This window comes from Schistocerca americana, chromosome 1, assembly GCF_021461395.2.
Source record: "Schistocerca americana isolate TAMUIC-IGC-003095 chromosome 1, iqSchAmer2.1, whole genome shotgun sequence".
NCBI lineage: Eukaryota > Metazoa > Arthropoda > Insecta > Orthoptera > Acrididae > Schistocerca > Schistocerca americana.
In genome coordinates this window covers 709,479,941-709,499,319 of record NC_060119.1, presented here as the reverse complement: position 1 = coordinate 709,499,319, position 19,379 = coordinate 709,479,941, and positions in this window count along the sequence as shown.

The following is a 19,379-nucleotide window of genomic DNA, read 5'->3' as shown; positions in this document are numbered from 1 at the left end:
TCCAGAACGAATAGTTTGTAACAAAATCACGGGAAACGTCATATTAGTGAATAAAGGACTTTCGTGTTCGGTTACTTTCGCCTTATAACTCGTGTATTACGAAAGTAAGCTGTTTTTAGGCAAAGGCAGATTGAAGAGTCATGGAAAAATGTGTCCCTCTCGTCAGGATTTTAGATGATTATATGTCAGTTACTAATAAGTCAGGTCTGCAGTATCAGGTGTTGTGACGTACGCACCACAGCCTTTAGAAGACCGTAACATAAATAACAAGGTCGTAGTTGGCAAACGCGCCACGTTACGAAACTGAGGCTATATTGTAGAGTCTACACGTCCCGCTGGATCTAACTCCCCCATCGCCTTCGTGTTTCCTAAAAGGCTATGGGACTTCCTCATAAAATTAATAGCAATTTGGAAGGTAGGAGACGAGGTCCTGGCAGGAGTACCGCTGTGCGAAAGGGTCGTGTGTCGTGCTTGTGTAGCTGAATCAGTAGAGCACTTGCCTGCAAAAGGCATAGGTCCCGAGGATGAGTCTCAGTTTGTTCGATTTCGTGAACTTTTATAAGCTAATGCCCTGACTAACTGGACACGTATCTTTCCTTTCTGTCTTATTACATGTTCACGGGTCTTAAGTTTTTACTTATGTATGCCACAGGCAGAACAATATGATCAGCATATGGACAAGGGAGAAGATGCGAATTTTAATACAGCTAACGCAGGAATTTTGCAAGCATATACTTTCGTGAACAATCTGTATAGTCTGCGAGTCCAATAAAGCCGACAACTGCCGCTGGAGAGCACTGAGAGCGCAATATCACGTTAGCGAGCTCGGCCTGTGCGCCGACGGCGCTGCGTCTCGTGACGTTGGACATCCCGCCTGGTTGCACGTCAACGTTAGCTGCCTTGTGCCGTGTGACAACGGCTTTAACAAATGTTTCACTGCCAGTGCAGGAACGAGTTAAACAAGTGTGGCGAATGAATCGGTTGTGACTTAGACGGAAGAATAGCTCCAGCATTCGCCCAAAGTTAATGAGAAAACCCGTGTAGGCATGAGAAGACAAGCTTTTGTACCCGACTCTTCCTGAATAAGACTTGAACGCTTTGCACCACATGGTTCCACCTGCGGTGCTGAGACCATTATGTGAGTACAACCTTAAGCTTGGGAGTGACGAAACTCTGTAGCAGTTTTCCAGTGATTAGATCGGACCCCAAAGTTTTAACTAAAAGAACATATTTTTTATAAAGAGGTGGAAATCTATTTTGCTTGATTCAACACTATTATTACAAAAATGTTAACATTTAATTGTGGCCGGCCGGAGTGGCCGAGCGGTTCTAGGCGCTTCAGTTTGGAACCGCGCGATCACAGGTTCGAATCCTGCCTCGGGCATGGACGTGTGTGATGCCCTTAGGTTAGTTAGGTTTAATTAGTTCTAAGTTCTAGGGAACTGATGACCTCAGCTGTTAAGTCCCATAGTGCTCAGAGCCATTTGAACCATTTAATTGTGTATCTTAATTAAAAAACTTGGACCTACTGCCCACAGAGCCAGTTCGATTAACACTCGAATACTGGTCGTCCATCAGGCATCTGTACCAGATGAGCCTGATAGCGATCCATCCAAGAGCAACACACTTCGATGTAGGTTCATTTGGTAAACGCGAAACGATCACAGAGGTGTTCAGCTAACTCCAGGGGCAGACGCAGGAGCAGAGGTGTGCTGCATCACTGTGTGCTACACTTTTTAAAATCCCGAGAGCGTACTTTGCTGCAGAAGTCGACTGACATGCTGCTTATACATCTGTCGCAGAGTCAGGGGGTCTCATAGTGGAACGACGAATGTTGCTGTGCATTTGGGACGAGGCGTGCAACTGTTTAACGTCCAGTCATCTCCAGAGATCCTAGTAATTTCTTGGATAGTTAGAGCAAAGGTACGAATAACAGTTGGAGAGATCAAGTGAAACAGCCCAGGCAAGAATCTCTAGGCTCAATCATTTGTTCCACTAATTCAGTAACGGGAGGATTTCTGTAAAAGCAAGAAATGTCACCAATGAGCCCTGTGCTGAAAGAGATGTGGTCAGCCAGTACCCAGAGAGACTGTTGGAGACAACAGCGTTCATTGCAGAAATAGAACATGGGCAATTAAATACAGGAGCAATCGTTCAACAATTTTCTTCAAACGAGTATCACAGCCGCGAATTTACTCATAAATACTAATGTGTCATCGATTCAGCCTCAGCTACTTATTGCTTTATCTGCAGAATATTTGTATCGTTCTTTCCTTGACATTATCCTATTGCGGTCGTTTTCCTTTCACAAGAATGTATAATGTGTTCCTAGATTGTCATTTTTTTTCAGTTCAAAAATGGTTCAAATGGCTCTAAGCACTAAAAATGGTTCAAATGGCTCTGAGCACTATGGGACTCAACATCTCAGGTCATCAGTCCCCTAGAACTTAGAACTACCTAAACCTAACTAACCTAAGGACATCACACACAGCCATGCCCGAGGCAGGATTCGAACCTGCGACCGTAGCGGTCACGCGGTTCCAAACTGAAGCGCCTAGAACCGCACGGCCACACCGGCCGGCGGGACTTAACACCTGAGGTCATCAGTACCCTAGACTTAGACTACCTAAACCTAACTAACATAAGGACATCACACACATCCCTGCCGCAGGCAGGATTCGAACCTGCGACCGTAGCAGCAGCGCGGTTCCGGACTGAAGCGCTTAGAACCGCTCGGCCACAACAGCGGGCTTTCTTCAGTCATCAGTCTTCTGACTGGTTTGATGCGGCCCGCCACGAATTCCTCTCCTGTGTCAACGTTTTCATCTTAGAGTAGCACTTGCAGTCTACGTCTTCCATTATTTGCTGGATGTATTTCGATCTCTGTCTTCCTTTAGTACCACGGAAGTTACTCCCTGACGTCTTAACAGATGTCCTATTATCCTGTCCCTTCTTCTTGTCAATGTTTTTCCACGTATTCCTTTCCTTGGCGATCCTGCGGAGAACTTCCTCATCCCTGACTTTACCAGTCTACCAAAATTTTTCATCATTCCTCTATAGCACAACATCTCAAATGCAGACTGTCATAAGGCCTACAATCCTGCCTGAAGCGACTCGACAAATGGATTTTCCGAAGTCTTTCTTCTCAATACAAATTTTCAGCTGTCAAATCAATACATATCAACCAGCTGTTCTAATTGCCAATATGATTGGTGATAATTAATGGTGTACCGTCTGTGACCAGTACCAAGTTTAACGCTCATTGCTTGTGTTCCTCCTCCAACTTTAAAACGACTGCGTATCAGTTTCAGCTACAAAAAGGCGATCTCTAGAATGGGCATATGGCTCTGTGTTTAAAATTTTTGTTAAGGAACTAGATGTAACTTCCCAACGCCTTTTTAGTCTACCTTTACTGAAACTAAAAGAAAATAAGCAATACTATTGTATGTTTTCTGGGCCAAACTTGCGATGAAAAGAAAATTTAGAGGCCTAAAGCGGCCCGTCATGGAATCCAGACCGAGCGCAACGAGTGTGAGGTGGCGCAATGGCACAGGGTTTAAACGTCCGCAAAGGTTGAAAGGGTGGGGGGAATGGCGCAAGAGCGGACACTTTTGCCTTCCTGGAATCTGGCACACATTTCTCATCTTTGAGGAAAGGATCCCAATTTTAAACAGTATCTGAAAAGACTGTGTTTTGCCAATTCTCGTCCTCGGGTAGCTAAGATGAAGCACAATAGGTTGGAGAGATGTCTCATTGTACTTTGAAACTGGTTCGTTTAATTATAAAGACAAGTCTAGTTCACTCGTTTACAACAGGCTTAAGAAGCTTTTATTGTAATTTCCCGCCAATGGAAACAATGAAGGAGTGTGAATGACACTTAACTATTACACACGCATGTGGTAACTGATGGAAACGTAAAATCTGAATGAAATTGTTCATAGATAGGTAACTAACAAATACAAAAATTACGAGACAGGAAGTATTGTTCTTTCTTTGTATAACTGTAATTGTTTACTGCTTTTTCTTTTCATTCCTTTCACAAAGGGCACACATTATGTTCTAAATTGAACGATCTTCATGCAGCCACCGTTTGCACACTACACATTGTAACCAGGCAGCTTTAGATCGGAGGAAAGTTCCAGACGTTCTAGACAGTCATCTTCATTGAACCCCTCTGAGTTATTACAGCATTGGCCGTATTTCTTGGTCGTATTTCCCAAATCATCTCTCTCCAAGAAGCTCGATTCGTTATGCGATTGCACCTGTTCGGCGTGGCGTGTTTAACCTGTAAGAACATCACAGGTGATTTAGACAAACTGTAACACACTATAAGCGCGATACTGTCGTACAACAATGTTAAGTTTGCGTTTTCTCACCAATTGCTTTCATGCGCCAACTGTCCTAAAGCGGTAGTGAAAGATACGCACCATGCCTTTCAGGTGTAAACATGTCTGACTAGCATTAAACACTCCACACGCCATTATCATTAACCTATCTATCGCTTGCATCACTCGGTTTCTTGTTAATTCCTTTGCATTCCCATTACATAACAATGTCGTTACAACGCGGAGACGGTGTAACAAATATGTTTGAGAAGGCCGCACACAGAACCACAGTTTGCGGGTGAACATTGGGTACAAAACATTTGGTTTAGCCCGCACTAGAGGCCATTTGTGCAGTCATTCGAGTATCTGCCTTATTGTAACTATGTTACAGTATATTAAACAAGGTTTAAGCGACAAATCGGAGCTGGCGCCCAGGCAAATTGCGTGAATCGATTACTTACTTTTGGAAAAGATTTTATTTGAGCTGAAATTAATGCTCGGGTAAAGGCACCATTTTTATGTGCGCCCTTCATGTTTTACTCGCAAAAAAAAACGCGTTTTTGTGAGCTTTTTACGCGCGCCTCCTCTGTGTTCAGACTTGTGCGAATCCGTTAAAATTTTGTAAGAAGATAGACAAATACATGTAATTAATGGTCATCCTGTTGTTTTGTGAAAGCTTTATCCGTTGTCACGATAAAAGCAACATGGTTCGAAAGAGAATAAAGAAAACCTGTACAGGATCAGTCGTCGCCCGACTCAATAAAAATCTACATTGATTTGCCAAGCTACATCGGTCTAATGTCAAAATCGACGTACAGTAAAAGTTTGGAACCAGAATGAAAAATGCTCCTATCATAGCACTAAAAAAGGGCGAACATGTCCTGGGAAGAGTTAAGGATGTAAAAATGGCAACTAGCTTTTCGAATTATCTGGCAGCTTGAAAGACATTTAGATCCAATCATCTTGACATACTCGCGTTTTTTGAGTTAAATCGACTTTCCCAAGGCAATGGGCCCTCTTAGCTGCAAGCTGTTGACAAACCTGTTTCTTGCAATTTATAAAGTCCCTGATTCTGTGCCCAAATTCCAGAAAATATGGCAAGAGAGCATACATGTAATAGCCAAAAAACGTTTTTCTGGGGGATAAAATTTGTGAGGGGGGGTTTGTTGCTGGGAGAATGACATCATGTGTCATATTACCTTACTTGACACAATGCTTTATATTACATGCCATGGGTAATAATAAGTAAAAAAGCGCGGATATGTCAAGATATTCGATTTAAATGCCTTTGAAGTCGAAAAGTTAGTTCCCTTCTTTTACATACCTAACTCCGTCCAGGTCACATTCGCCTTTTTTGCTATGATAGTGCAACCAGAATGAAAAATGCTCCTATGCTCGTGAAATCGCAGACACTTAACTCGGCCAGTCGGTGAGGAAATTCCCTCCTAAACCTTGCGAATATGATCATAATTTCTTCAGAATTTGCAGCACGTCTGTCCTCTACAACAACTAACTCGCTACTGACCGACTAGTGCTGCCACACACCAGCAAGTATGAAAACGGGTCGTTCAGTCCTTTACCGAGCTGCAGAAAGAAGCCAATATCTTGTCCTGGCGTGCGGATTTCGTCGCCAAATCCCAACACACAAATATGGCATAAAAAAAATGGTTCAAATGGCTCTGAGCACTAAGGGACTTAACATCTATGGTCATCAGTCCCCTAGAACTTAGAACTACTTAAACCTAACTAACCTAAGGACAGCACACAACACCCAGCCATCACGAGGCAGAGAAAATCCCTGACCCCGCGGGGAATCGAACCCGGGAACCCGGGCGTGGGAAGCGAGAACGCTACCGCACGACCACGAGATGCGGGCAACAGGTTTTGGGAGATTTCCAACATTTATCTACTGGTAAACAAGCCGCTGGCTACACTTTACCAAATCAACTAAAAAAAATGTATCTTTCAATACACATTTTGTTGAATTTCAGTTATTCCAGTCGACACTGAAAAAGGGAAATCATGGAAATAGTGCATTAAATCTGTTACCTGAAGAGAAGCGAAGTTTTATTAGCAAAAATAATGTTAACGATTGACATCAAATTTGAATAAACTTTTTTAAAATCTTACTCCCTAATTCCCTACTTCGAGGGGGTATTAATGTGACAGTTTTGTTCATATCCAGCAAGATTTTCTCTCGAACTTTCTGATTTTTGTATTTCAGATTTTTTTATTTTCAGTTTTACCCTATCGCTTTGGAAGTGCGAATAAATTATTTTTGTGGATATTTTCTAGCTTTATTTCATAACTCTTTGGAAACCCTGGATTTAATCGTAAGACAATGTACATTCAGATGGTTTTATCAGAACGGTCGTCCATGTTCGTATTATTATAATAAAAATATGTACTTTGCATGTACTATTGTTAACATGCTTACCGTTTAGGTACCTAAGCAATTTACCTTAGAAGTTTTATATAGATAATTATCACTCTTTTGAGATATCATAAGCTTGGTGTACTCCTTGTGACAAATTTAGTTTTTGTGGTACAGCATGTTCTTAAACTCGTCAAATCAGTTACATAAAAAATGATAAGTTTTCAATCTTGCCCCCTTTTGGAAAAGTTTCTGTGTACATTGGTAAGACAGCGGACTCGCGTTCAGGTAAAAGGCCGCTCAAATTCTCGTCTGGTTATCCACATCTGGGTTTTCTGTAGTTTCCTTAAACCGCTTTAGGTGAATGCAGGGATAGTTGCTTTGAAAACGACACGAGGAGTTTATTTCCCTACCCTTTTCTAATCCGAACTGTGCTCTGAAGACTTCTTCGTCGACGACCCCTAATCTCTCTTTCTTTCCTCTTTCAGGCAAAATGAGTCTACTCAAGCTTTACAGATCTTTCATTCTGGCGTATCTATGTGACCGTTTATCAATGAAATCCACGTATCTTAAAACCATCTAAGCTGTTAAGCGTGAGGTGTTTAGGCTGGCGGCAGAGGCATTTAGACCAGTGCTACGTAGAGTTCCTCTTCTGTGACTATCAAACACGAATTTACTGTCTGGTGGTATTTCCACATGGTGCATCATGCAAGTAACGTTTTGTCGACCGGATAGTCATTGTCATTACATATCGCTCGTTGCCCTGCAATAGGAGGGTTATTTTGAGTAACCAACGCGAACAATGCCACTTAGGTTTCTCAACAAGCTTTAGGAGCGGGTCATGTGACGGTACTTACTTATCCGAGTTGTCGAGTCCTTCTTGGTAAATATAAATGCCCACAATCTTCGTGGACTCAACGGGGTACAGAAAGAATTGCACCTGAGTTCATGTATTAGAAGTCCACTTTTTGTAGTCTAGCAGAGGACAGTAACTATATTGTAGCGTCCAAGCTTCTTCGGCTGCTCTGTAGTATTCTTTGATTGTGCCTTCAAGATTCGCTTACCTAAAGAATTCATTGCGTTCCATACACAACCGTATGCAATTCTGGAAACACAGGAGGAAGTGTCATATCACTCTGTGGAATACGTCATTTGTTCAGAGTCCTTGACTGCAGCTGAAACCAGCTGGCGCGTGTACACAGCATAGAAACGAATCCTGGCCATCCAGTATTGTCTTCTCAGTATGCCAACGCACAGCTGTAAAAGCGAAACGGCGCGGTCAATGGAGCTGACGACCCCCGTAGATTTATTCCTCACTCCTGTTACTCAGAGATTGACAGCGTTTCCAGACAGATGCTGACCTATAATACAGCAAAAAGTGCTCATGGCGTCTGGATTTCTTCTCGCCACGTGTTAATTAACTGCAAATTTTAACATGACAAGAGAACTGATCACTATTTTATCTTATCTCCTGATGGACGCGGAACGAATTTTTGAGATTTTGTATGTTTCTCAGGACTTTACCTGATTTGTTGACTAGACGATAATAGTGTGTTATCAGAGCAAAGGCTCATCGTGTCGTGGCAGATGACGAGGTACTCATGGTTGCCTGCTTGCTGTTATGCTATTTTAACAAGAGACTTTACAACTGGCTTTCACTGTCAGTTTTTAAGAACTAAGTCCGTCTGTGTGCATGTTAAAGGAAATGGAAGAGAAAGGATGTTATTTTACTTTGAGACACTTTTTGAATGCGATGCTAAAGATTTTGTTTACCAGCAATACAAAACATTTTATTAGGGGCGCTGAGAACTTCATTACTGAATGCTCTGATCAGTCCGTAGTTGTAATCATCATGTTACGGCGTAAAGTCAAACGCCGGCACGCCAGTCGGAAACGAGAGAGCAGAGGGGGCTGTGAAGAAAACGCCAGCCAACAGCACGCTGACCGACCCCTCTCCAGAACAACACGACGGCGCCCTCTACGCGAAGAGGACATTAGCGCCACGCCGACTTGTCGCGGCCCACTTCTACAGCAGCATCAAGATTAGGCACTTCAAAACCAGCCACTTAGGAGTTGCATATACTGAAGAACATTGTTTATTGTGCATGTCGCCCTTTGCTTGCGACCCTCTGTATTTCTCAAAGTTATGTGTTGTAATTTATTTTCTGTAATAAAACTCATCAATACGATTTGTTTGAATTGTTGTCTAATGATCCGAGAAACAGATTTCCTAGACACCCCATCTTTGACAACTGGGCAGGCTCCAACGCATCAGATTTGCCCAGCAATTACTTTCTAAACCTACGTCTGTTCACCGCGAGCCACCCCACGGTGCGTTTCGGAGGGCACTCTGGTTGTCAATGTAGCTTCCCCCCTCGCCCCTTTCTCATTCCAATCGGCAACGGTTTGCCGGAAAAACGATTGTTGATAAGCCCCCGCGTGAACACCAATCCCTCTAATATTTCGTCCTAGATCTTTCCGCGAGGTATATCTAGGAGAAAGTAATATATTGGTTGACACTTCTAGGAACGTCAGAATAGCGGAAATTTTCCCCTTTGCAGTGCTGAAATAATTGCTACCAAATATACTGACAGGAAGATGTAGATGCAGACATAATTTCTTTGATAACATGGGAGTCTGAACAATAGCGCTCCTCTCGTAGAGCCCCACAGCACAAATGTATAACATAGTCTACAAGAACTAGGAAATGCTTGGACAGTTGTGAAATTACAGCGTAGAAAGCCTGTCTACGAAATCCAGCGAATTAAAACAAGTGACACATTTTAAGACGAGTTGACATCTGTCTGTCACCAACAACCGAATTAATGCCTATTTAGCCAGATGCACATTTTATTTTCACTGTTTCATATACCCATATCATGAACGGTAGTACGAGTAATTGCCGATTCTTTTCCCGATCTCGATTCATAAAACTTGTTTTCCGATGTGAGTGATGTTTCTTAATACACGTCACTTCGGTTCCGAGAGTTCCGGAACCTGAACAGAAAATTGGAATAGAGATCAACATAAACATAATTTGTGCCTTTTTTTATTGCTCATGAAAACCACACGTTGCATGTTTCACCACAGTGAGACCTTCAGAGCTGGTAGTCCAGATTGCACTGGTACTCTTGCAATGATGCATGCCTGTATTCGTCGTGGCATACTATCCACAAGTTCATCAAGGCACTGTTGATCTAGATTGTCCCACTCCTCAACGGCAATTCGGCGTAGATCTCTCACAGCCCTTTCAGTCTATCCCAGGCATGATCGATAGTGTTCATGTCTGGAGAACATGCTCTAGTCGAACGATGTCGTTATCCTGAAAGAAGCCATTCACAAGATGTGCATGATGGGGGCGCGAATTGTCGTCCATGAAGACGAATGCCTCACCAATACGCTGCCGATATGGTTGCACTGTCGGTTGCAGGATGGCATTCACATATCGTACACCCGTTACGGCGCCTTCCATGACCACCAGAGGAGTACGTCGGCCCCACGTAATGCCACCCCAACACACCTTGCTCCTTTCGCTGGACAGTGTGTCCACGGCATTCAGCCTGACCAGGTTGCCTCCAAACACGTCTCCGACGATTGTCTGCTTGAAGGCATATGCGACACTCATCGTTAAAAAGAACGTGATGCCAATCCTGAGCGGTCCATTCGGCATTTTGTTGGGCCCCTCTGTACCGCGCTGCATGGTGTCGTGGTTGCAAAGATGGACCTCGCCATCCACGTCGGAAGTGAAGTTGTGCATCATGCAACCTATTGCGCAACACGACGTCCTTTGACTGCACAAAAAGCATTATTCAATATGGTGGCGTGCTGTCAGGGTTCCTCCGAGCCATAATCCGTTGGTAGCGCTCATCCACTGTCTGAGCGAGGCATGTCATCGACAGTTACTGTCTCTCTGTATCTCCTCCATGTCCGAACAACATCTCTTTGGTTCACTCAGAGACTCCCCTTGTTGAGAGCCCTTCCTGGCACAAAGTAACAATGCGGACGTCATCAAACCGTGGTACTGACCGTCTAGGCATTGTTTAACTACAGACAACACGAGCTGTGTACCTTCTTTCTGGTGGAACTACTGGAACTGATCGGCTGTCGGACACCCTCCGTCTAATAGGGGCTGCTCATACATGGTTGTTTACATCTTTGGGCTGGATTAGAGACACCTCTGAATAGTCAAAGGCACTGTGTCTGTGATACAATATCCACAGTCAACGTCTATCTTCAGGAGTTCTGGGAACTGGGGTGATGCAAAACTCTTTTTGATGTGTGTATTTATTTGTAACATTTCCAAACCTATGTCACTACGTCTAAATCTATACCCCAAAAGTCACCTCACATTGCGTGTCGGAGGGTACTTTATGTACCATTCTCACTGTTTTCTTGTGTTCCGGTCACGAATGGTCCTCAGGAAGAACGGCTATTGGTAAGCGTCCATGTTAGCTCGAATCTCTCTAATTTTACCTCCACAGTTATTTTTGCGACTTACAGACCTACGCAGGAGGAAGCAACATGTCGATTGATTCTTCTAGGAATGTACGTCTTGGAATTTTGACAGTAAACCACGCCGTGAAGCACAACGCGTCAGTCTTGTACCGTCTCTCATTGGAGATGGATGAGATTCTCCGCGTCACTTTCGCACTTACTAAAAGAACCTGTGACGAAAAGTGTTGTTCTCCTTTGGATCTTCTGTGAATTTTTCGATACTACTGATCCTAGACTGACCAGCAATACTCAATTATAGGTTGGACGAGGGTTTTGTGAGCTACCTGTTTTGTGGGTGCACTAAAGTTCCAGAGGATGCTGCCAATGAATCTCAAAAAACCATTCAATAGCCAAGTTCGCGGAAAATGTTGTTTTTTTACAATTAAAACAGAATGCCCTTCAGTGTTCTCAAAACGAGAAAATTCAAGCAATGAATCTCAGTCTGGCATCTGCCATACCTGCGATCAGTTTTACGAGGTCGTTTCACGTGTTTATATTGCCAGATATTTAATGGATGTGACTGCTTCCAGTGGTTATTCTGCAACCCTGTAACAACACAATAATGGTCAACAATATACGAAACGCTGATCCTCCACAGGTCTTCCGGCATTTCGCTATAATTTTCTAGTGTTTGGGGCGCCATGTCACGGATTGTGCGGCCCCTCTCGCCGGAGGTTCGAGTCCTACCTGGGGCATCGGTGTGTGTGTGTGTGTGTGTGTGTGTGTGTGTGTGTGTGTGTGAGCGCGAGCGCGCGCGCTCGCGTTGTTCTTAGCATAAGTTAGTTTAATTAGTGTGCAAGTCTATGGACCGATGGCCTCAGCAGTTTGGTCCCTCCGTTTACAACTGCATGTCATGAACAGCCTCACTGACCTTCCTACGTTGTCCACAAGGTGATTTACGTGTATTGTGAAAAGGAATGGTTCCATAACACTCGCTTGGGATACGCCCGAAGTTACTATTACCTCTGAAGGTTTCTCTCCGTTAAGAATCACATGCTATGTTCTGTTTTCTCTTCAATCCAGTAACGAAGCTGTCTGATATTTCGTACGCTCATATCGTATTCATTGTGGGAAAGTGCGGAACTGAATGGAACGCCTTCTGGAAGTCACGTAACATGGTATCAACTTGGGCGCCAGTATCTACTGCCTTCTGGGTCGCATGGATGAATGGAGCGAACAGGATTTCACATTACCGTTGTTTTTGGAACCCAAGTTGATTCTTACAGACATTTGGTCTCTGGAAATGTTATAAAACGCGAGCATAAAACTTGTTTCAGAATTCTACAACAGAATGGTGTTGGAGATGTAGGCCTGTAATTTTGTTCGTCTTTTCACCGAAACTTCTTCAAAGCGAGAAAGGCGTGCGCTTCTCTCCAATCACTAGCAATGCTTTGCTCCTCTAGCAACCTACGGTACACTATTCCTGGGAGAGGAGCAAGTTTTTCCGTATATAGAACTGTACTGGTACCACGTCAGGTCCAGTGGCCATTCCCCAGTTGAATGATTCGGCTGCTTTTCTATCCCATGGTTTTTTCGGCATATCATACTGGCGTTCGCAGGACGCTTTAGAAGAGGAACTGCAGTAAGATCTTCCTCAGTACGACAATTTTGCGTTGATATCCACTACTACAGCAGTAAGTAACTTGCCTTTGCAACGAAGTTGTGTGGCGTAGTCCGAAATACTGCTCACTTTACCGGGTTTGAAAATCACAGTGGAATGGCACGAGTTACACTAATTTCAATAGAAAAACGTTCGAGTTTAACGAATACAACTAACAACGAGCACAGTGACGACAGCAGCAACATATTTGCACAATGATCTGGGGAAAAAGTGACGGCACCTTTTTATGCATGTGTTACCGGCCAAACCCGACTTTAGGATGGACTAGTTTCGCCTAGGTCAAACTCGTTCATCCTGTTATCGATAGGGTAAAACAGTTTAGCCAAGGTCGAATCGGTTTATCCTAGTCAGAATTTACATGCTTTAGGATAAACTGGTACGTCCTAGTCTGAACTAATTTTGCCACATCGGAACGTATGTCGCTGCCTGTACGAACGGGGAATCCCCAAATCATCTCTGGCTCGCCCCTCGCGCGTCTCAACCGCTCTTCGCTCGCACTGTTCTTTGTTTTGAACGGTATTTTGCATATCCGAGTGCGCGTGTTAAGTTGCTGGTTGCGTTTAAAACATTTTATTATAATCCTAGTGTAATTACTGTGAGACGTTTCATCATGGATGAGCCTTCGTGTAGTGGACAAGCCAGTTAAAAGCGGTGGAGCAGGTCGATCATCTCACGTCGGTGTTATATGGTACTCTCTCTCAAATGGCCGGTCGAATTACTGTCACTGTCGGCCACGTGGTACACAATGATGCACGGAGTAAGAAAGCCACAGCACTCCACAACAGATGTACTACATCACATCTCGCGTCATCTCGTTGATCGTCCAACGTTCTTTCCTCAGCTATTGTGACACATTCAGAAATGTCACTGTGTCCTGTATGGCACAAAAAAGGCATTTCTCGCATAAATGGCCAATCAAAATGCATTATGTTTGTAGTTACTCCACTCGTCGACTGAGTCCAACGTCAGAAACGTGACTTCCGTCAAGCCATTTCAACAATATAGCCATATTCAGACATATAGAAGACATCCTTTAGTATCCTTGATACCACTATGTAATGCAAATGAAAATTATTCTCTGTATTTGCTTATTACTTACGTCACCACATGACGCTCTGAAGCTGCCTTCTCAGCTCTCTCGCATCTAATTAGTTGCATCACTATCCTGTCGCAGACGCACCGCCCGCAACATCGTTATTCACATAATACCCACCGCTGATATGTGCACGAACGAATCGCTATGTCAGATACAATCCTATCTTGTGGGCACTTAATTGTTTAGTCAGTGACTGGAATCTGAACGAATATGCATGCTGAACACATTTAACAACTCAGTGTTACTGATAAATTTCTCCAATTAAAAGGAGCGAAACCGTATGAGGAATTCAGCAAATGTATAGACCTTATGATAATAATTTAATTACAACACTGACGTGAAACCAGTACTGTAAAACTCTCGTTGAATTGAAAAAGTCCATGAATGTCTCGAGATAGAACTGGGATTTCCTTTTCGGCGCGTGCGGAGTATATGGAATTGCTAGAGAACGTAAGACGTCTACAGTTTCCGATTTGTTATGCGTAACGCAGTGAAAAATTCAGAATTGTGTGGGTAAATGCCAACGTAAGATAGTGGGACTACACTTCCCGTAGAGTAAGAAATCAGTGACCGTTGGGCTACTACAGCATAACTGAAGACATGGGCGAAAAAACGGGCTAACCCTCAAATGTAAAAACTTAGTTAAGTGTTGCCATCTGTTGCTGGGTACGGGAACTGTCAAAACTGACGTTGGTCTCACCCCTAACTATCACACCCCAATCCACGGATCATGGCCGTGGTACTCTCTCCTCTATTTCGCGATAATACGAAATGAGCTGCCCTTCTTTGAACTTTTGCAATGTCCTTCGCCAGTCCCGTCTGATGTGGATACCACACGGCACAGCAATACTGCAGAAGAGGGTGGACAAGCGAAGTAATCTCTTTATACATATGCTGCCTTTCTAAGTGTTCTGCCTATAAATCGCGGTCTTTGGTTTGCTTTCACCACGATATTATCTAAGAGATCGTTCCAATTTAAGTTAATCGTAATTGTAATCCTTCAGTATTTAGCTGAATTTACAGCCTTCAGCTCTGTGTGTAACCAAAATTCAGCGGATTTCTTTCAGTACACATGTGGATGACTTCACCATTTTCATTCCGTAGAGTCAATTCCCTGTTTTCGCACCATACAATATCATGTCTAGATTATTTTTGCAACTGGTTTTGATCATCTGATGGCTTTACAAGAAGGTAAATAGCAGCGTCATCTGCAAACAATCTAAGAGGGCTGTTCAGATTGTCTCCTAAGTTGTGTAAGTAGATCCGGACAAGCAGAGGGCCTATAACACTTCCTTTGGGGACGGCAGCAAGAGAGGCGTCCAATAAGTAACGTAATACATTTTTTCGCGACCAGTTTCGGTTTAAAAAATTCGAAATTTGATGTGGAACATGGTGGAATATTGCTGCTTCAGCCCCTACAATTCCCTTAACCTCCGATAGATTGCGTCGCTACATGTAGTCTTCCAAATGGCGTCTCTAACGGAGGTGCGTTCCAACTCATTGAGTTTCTTATGATGGAAACCCAAAGCGCCGCAGGCATTCATAGACGCTTGCAGAACGACTACGCAGACCTCGTAGTGAACAAAAGCACGGCGAGTCGTTGTGCGAAGAGTCTGACAACATCGCAACAACGTCGCGCAAACCTGTGCCATGTCCAGCGTGCAACGTTGGAACGTGCTGTGATCAACGGATCGCAATCAGACACCTCGCTGCTCAGCTGGACGTCTCTGTTGGTAATGCTGACACACTTGTCTACTAATAGGGTACTCAAAGGTGTGTGCCCGCCGGATCCCTTCCCGGCTAACAGAATATATAAAAGAGCAACGAAGGACTATCTGTGCGGAATTTCTTGCGCGCTACGAGGTTGATCGTGACAATTTTTTGTCGAACATGGTTTCACCACTTCGAACCGGAAACGAAACGGCAGTCTATGGCGTGGCGCCACAGAACCTCTCCTCTGAAGAAAGAGTTAAAACTCACAGCATCAGCCCGTTAAGTCATGGCGACGGTTTTCTGGGACTCTGAAGGGATTATTCTGTTTAATGTCCACTCTTCACAGTTCAACGATCAACTCTGAAGTGTATTGCGATACTGTCAGAGAATTGTAGGTACGACTTCACCGTGTTCGTCGCCACAAAATTGCATACGAATTTCTCCTTCTCCGTAACAACACATGGCCTCATACAAGCCCTTGCGTGTTAGAGGAACTCACAAAACTTCATTGACTGTTCTTCCTCACTATCCTACAGCCCGGATCTCGCACCTTCCGACTTCCATCTGTTTGTCCCAATGTAGGATGCACTGCGGAGGAAGCAGCACGTGGATGATGGAGAAGTTACTGATGCAGCGGGACGTTAGCTACGGCGTCGACCAGTAGAGTCGCACCATGCGGGCATACCGGCACTCCCAGAAAGGTGTGGTGAGGCCGTCGCATTAACGGAGATTATGTCGCAAAATACGGTTTTGTAGTAAAATTACTGGAGAATAACATACTGTATTGGAATCCTGAATAATACCAACCTGCTTTCAGAGAAAAAAGTGATGTGCTACTTACTGAACGCCCCTCGTATTACTTCTGTTTTACTCGTTGACTTTCCGTCAGTTACTACGAACTGTGACCTTTCTGGCAGGAATCACGAATCCAGTCGCACTACTGAGCCGATATTCCTTAGGCATGCAATTGGATGAGAAATCGCATATGGAGAACGGTGTTAAAGGCCTTCTGGAAAACTAAAAATGTTGAATCAATTTAACATCCCGTGTCGATAGCACTCATTACTTCGTGAGAATAAAGAGCTACTTATGTTTCACAAATACTATATATTCAGAATTGGTTCTGATTATTTGTCAATATGTCGTTTTCTTCGGGGTAATTCATAATTATCGAACACAGTAAATGTTCCAAAATCCTATTGCAAACCGACGTCAGTTATACAGATCTCTAACTTAGCTGATTACTCCTATTTCCTTTCTTGGATATTTGTGTGACACGGCAGCTTTCAAGTGTTTGGTTACGGATCTCTCGACGAACAAGCGGTTGTATATGAAGAGTGGTGCTACTGAATCAGCATATGCTGAAAGGAACCTGACTGGTATACAATCTGGACCGGAGACCTTGCCTTTATTAAGTGATTTAAGGTGCTTCGCTACACCGAGGATATCTACTTCTCAGTTACTCATGTTAGTAGTTACGAATTCTGGAACAGTTACTTCACCTTCTCTGTTTAAGGAGTTTCGGAAAACGGTGTTTAATAGCTCTACTCTAGTGGCACTCTCATCAGTGACATCACCACTGTTATCACTGCTGTACTTGACCTATGACCAGGATCTTTATGGGTTTTCTGGCAGTTTTAGAGACAGAGTATCGTTGTGTGACCTGCATCGAGGTTCGCGATAAATTTGGAGCTTCTAGAATCTTGGAGAGATTTTGCGTTGTTTTGAAGTTGGGAAGCTTTTTTCCTTGCTTCTACAACAGTGTTCTGACCCGTTTTGTTTACCTTGGAGGATCAGTACCATCTCTTGCTAAATTATTTGGTATTTATCCTTCAATTGCAGTCGATACTATACTTAAGCGCCAAAGTAAATGGTATAGGCATGCGTTTTCACATACGGAGATATGTAAGCAGGCAGAAAACGGCGCTGCGGTCGGCAACTCCTACAAAAGACAACAAGTGTCTGGCGCAGTTGTTAGATCAGTAACTGCTGCTCCAATGACAGGTTATCAATATTTAAATTAGTTTGAACGTAGTAGAATCTGGTAAAACATCAAATCCTCGACATCGCTATGGCCGGAACGACGACTGAAGATAACCGTTCAACGTGACAGATGTGCAACCTTTCCGCAAACTGCTGCAGATTTCAATGCTGGGCCATCAGCAAGTGTCAGCTTGCGAACCATTCAACGAAAAATGAAATGATCGTATGGCATTTATTGGCCGGGATATGCCCTTCGGGTTCGGCCGCCGTATTGCAAGCCTTTTTAGTTGACACCACTTCGGCTACTTGCGTGTCCCCTGCCGGGAATCGAACCCGAGCTCCCTTGTGTGGTAGGCGGTAACGCTACCGCTGCGCTACGGAGGTGGACCATTCAACGAAACATCATCGATATGGGCTTTCGGAGCCGAAGCCCCACTCGTGTACTCTTGATGACTGCACGACACAAACATTTACGCCTCGCCTGGGCCCGTCAACACCGACATTGGACTGTTGATGACTGGAAACATGTTGCCTGGTCGACCGAGTCTCGTTCATGTTGTATCGAGCGGAAGGGCGTGTAAGGGTATGGTGACAACCTCGTGAGTCCATGGAACCTGCATGTCAGCAGGGGACTGTTCAAGCTGGTGGAGGCTCTGTAATGGTGTGGGGCGTGTGCATTTGGAGTAATACGGGACCCCTGATACATCTAGATACGACTCTGACAGGTGACGCGTATGTAAGCATCCTGTCTGATCACCTGCATCCATTCATGTCCACTGTGCATTTCTACTGACTTGGGCAATTCCAGCAGGACAATGCGGCACCCCACACGTCTAGAATTGCTAGAGAGAGGTTCCAGGAACACACTTCTCAGTTTAAATACTTCCGCTGGTCACCAAACTCCCCAGACATGAACATTATTGAGCATATCTGGGATGCCTTGCAACGTGCTATTCAGAAGAGATCTCCAGCCCCTCGCACTCTTACGGATTTATGGACAGCCCTGCATGGTATCTGTTCCCTCCAGCATTAATTCAGACAGTAGTCGAGTTCGTGCCACAGCGTGTTGCGGCACTTCTGCGTGATCGCGAGGGCCCTACACCATATTAAGAAGGTGTACCACTTTCTGTTGTTCTTCCGTGTATTTCTCTAAATTCAAACCACATTTAGATTACACTTACGTAGTAAGTAGATCGGTAGATGTGACGTACTTGTACAGACAAATGATTACAGTTTCAGAAAAACTGGATGATTTATTCTCGACAAAGTGTTTGAGAAATTGAGTAAGTCAATAATGAATTGGCCCACCTCTGGCCCTTATGCAAGCAGTTCTTCAGCTTGGCACTGATTGACATAGTTGATGGATGTCTTCCTGAGGGATAACGGGCCAAATTCTGTCCAGTTGGCGCGTTAGATAGTCAAAATCCCGAGCTGGTTGAAAGGCCCTACCCATAATGCTCCAAAAGTTCTCAACCTGGGAGAGATCCAGCTACCTCACTAGACAAGGTGGGGTTTGGACAGCACGAAGACCAAGCAGTTGAACCTCTCGCCGTATATGGGTGGGCATTATACTGCTCTATCTGTGAAGCGCTTTCTCTTGATTAAATCATTTAACTTTTCTGAAATTGTAATGATTTGTTTATGTGTACATGTATACCACACCTACCGATTTCCCTCCCATTCGGTTTACACCTTCGTGAGGCATTTTTTTTTTTAACCTAAGATATGTAGGATAATATTTCTGCTTGATAAGGTCGACTAGAAAAGAATTAG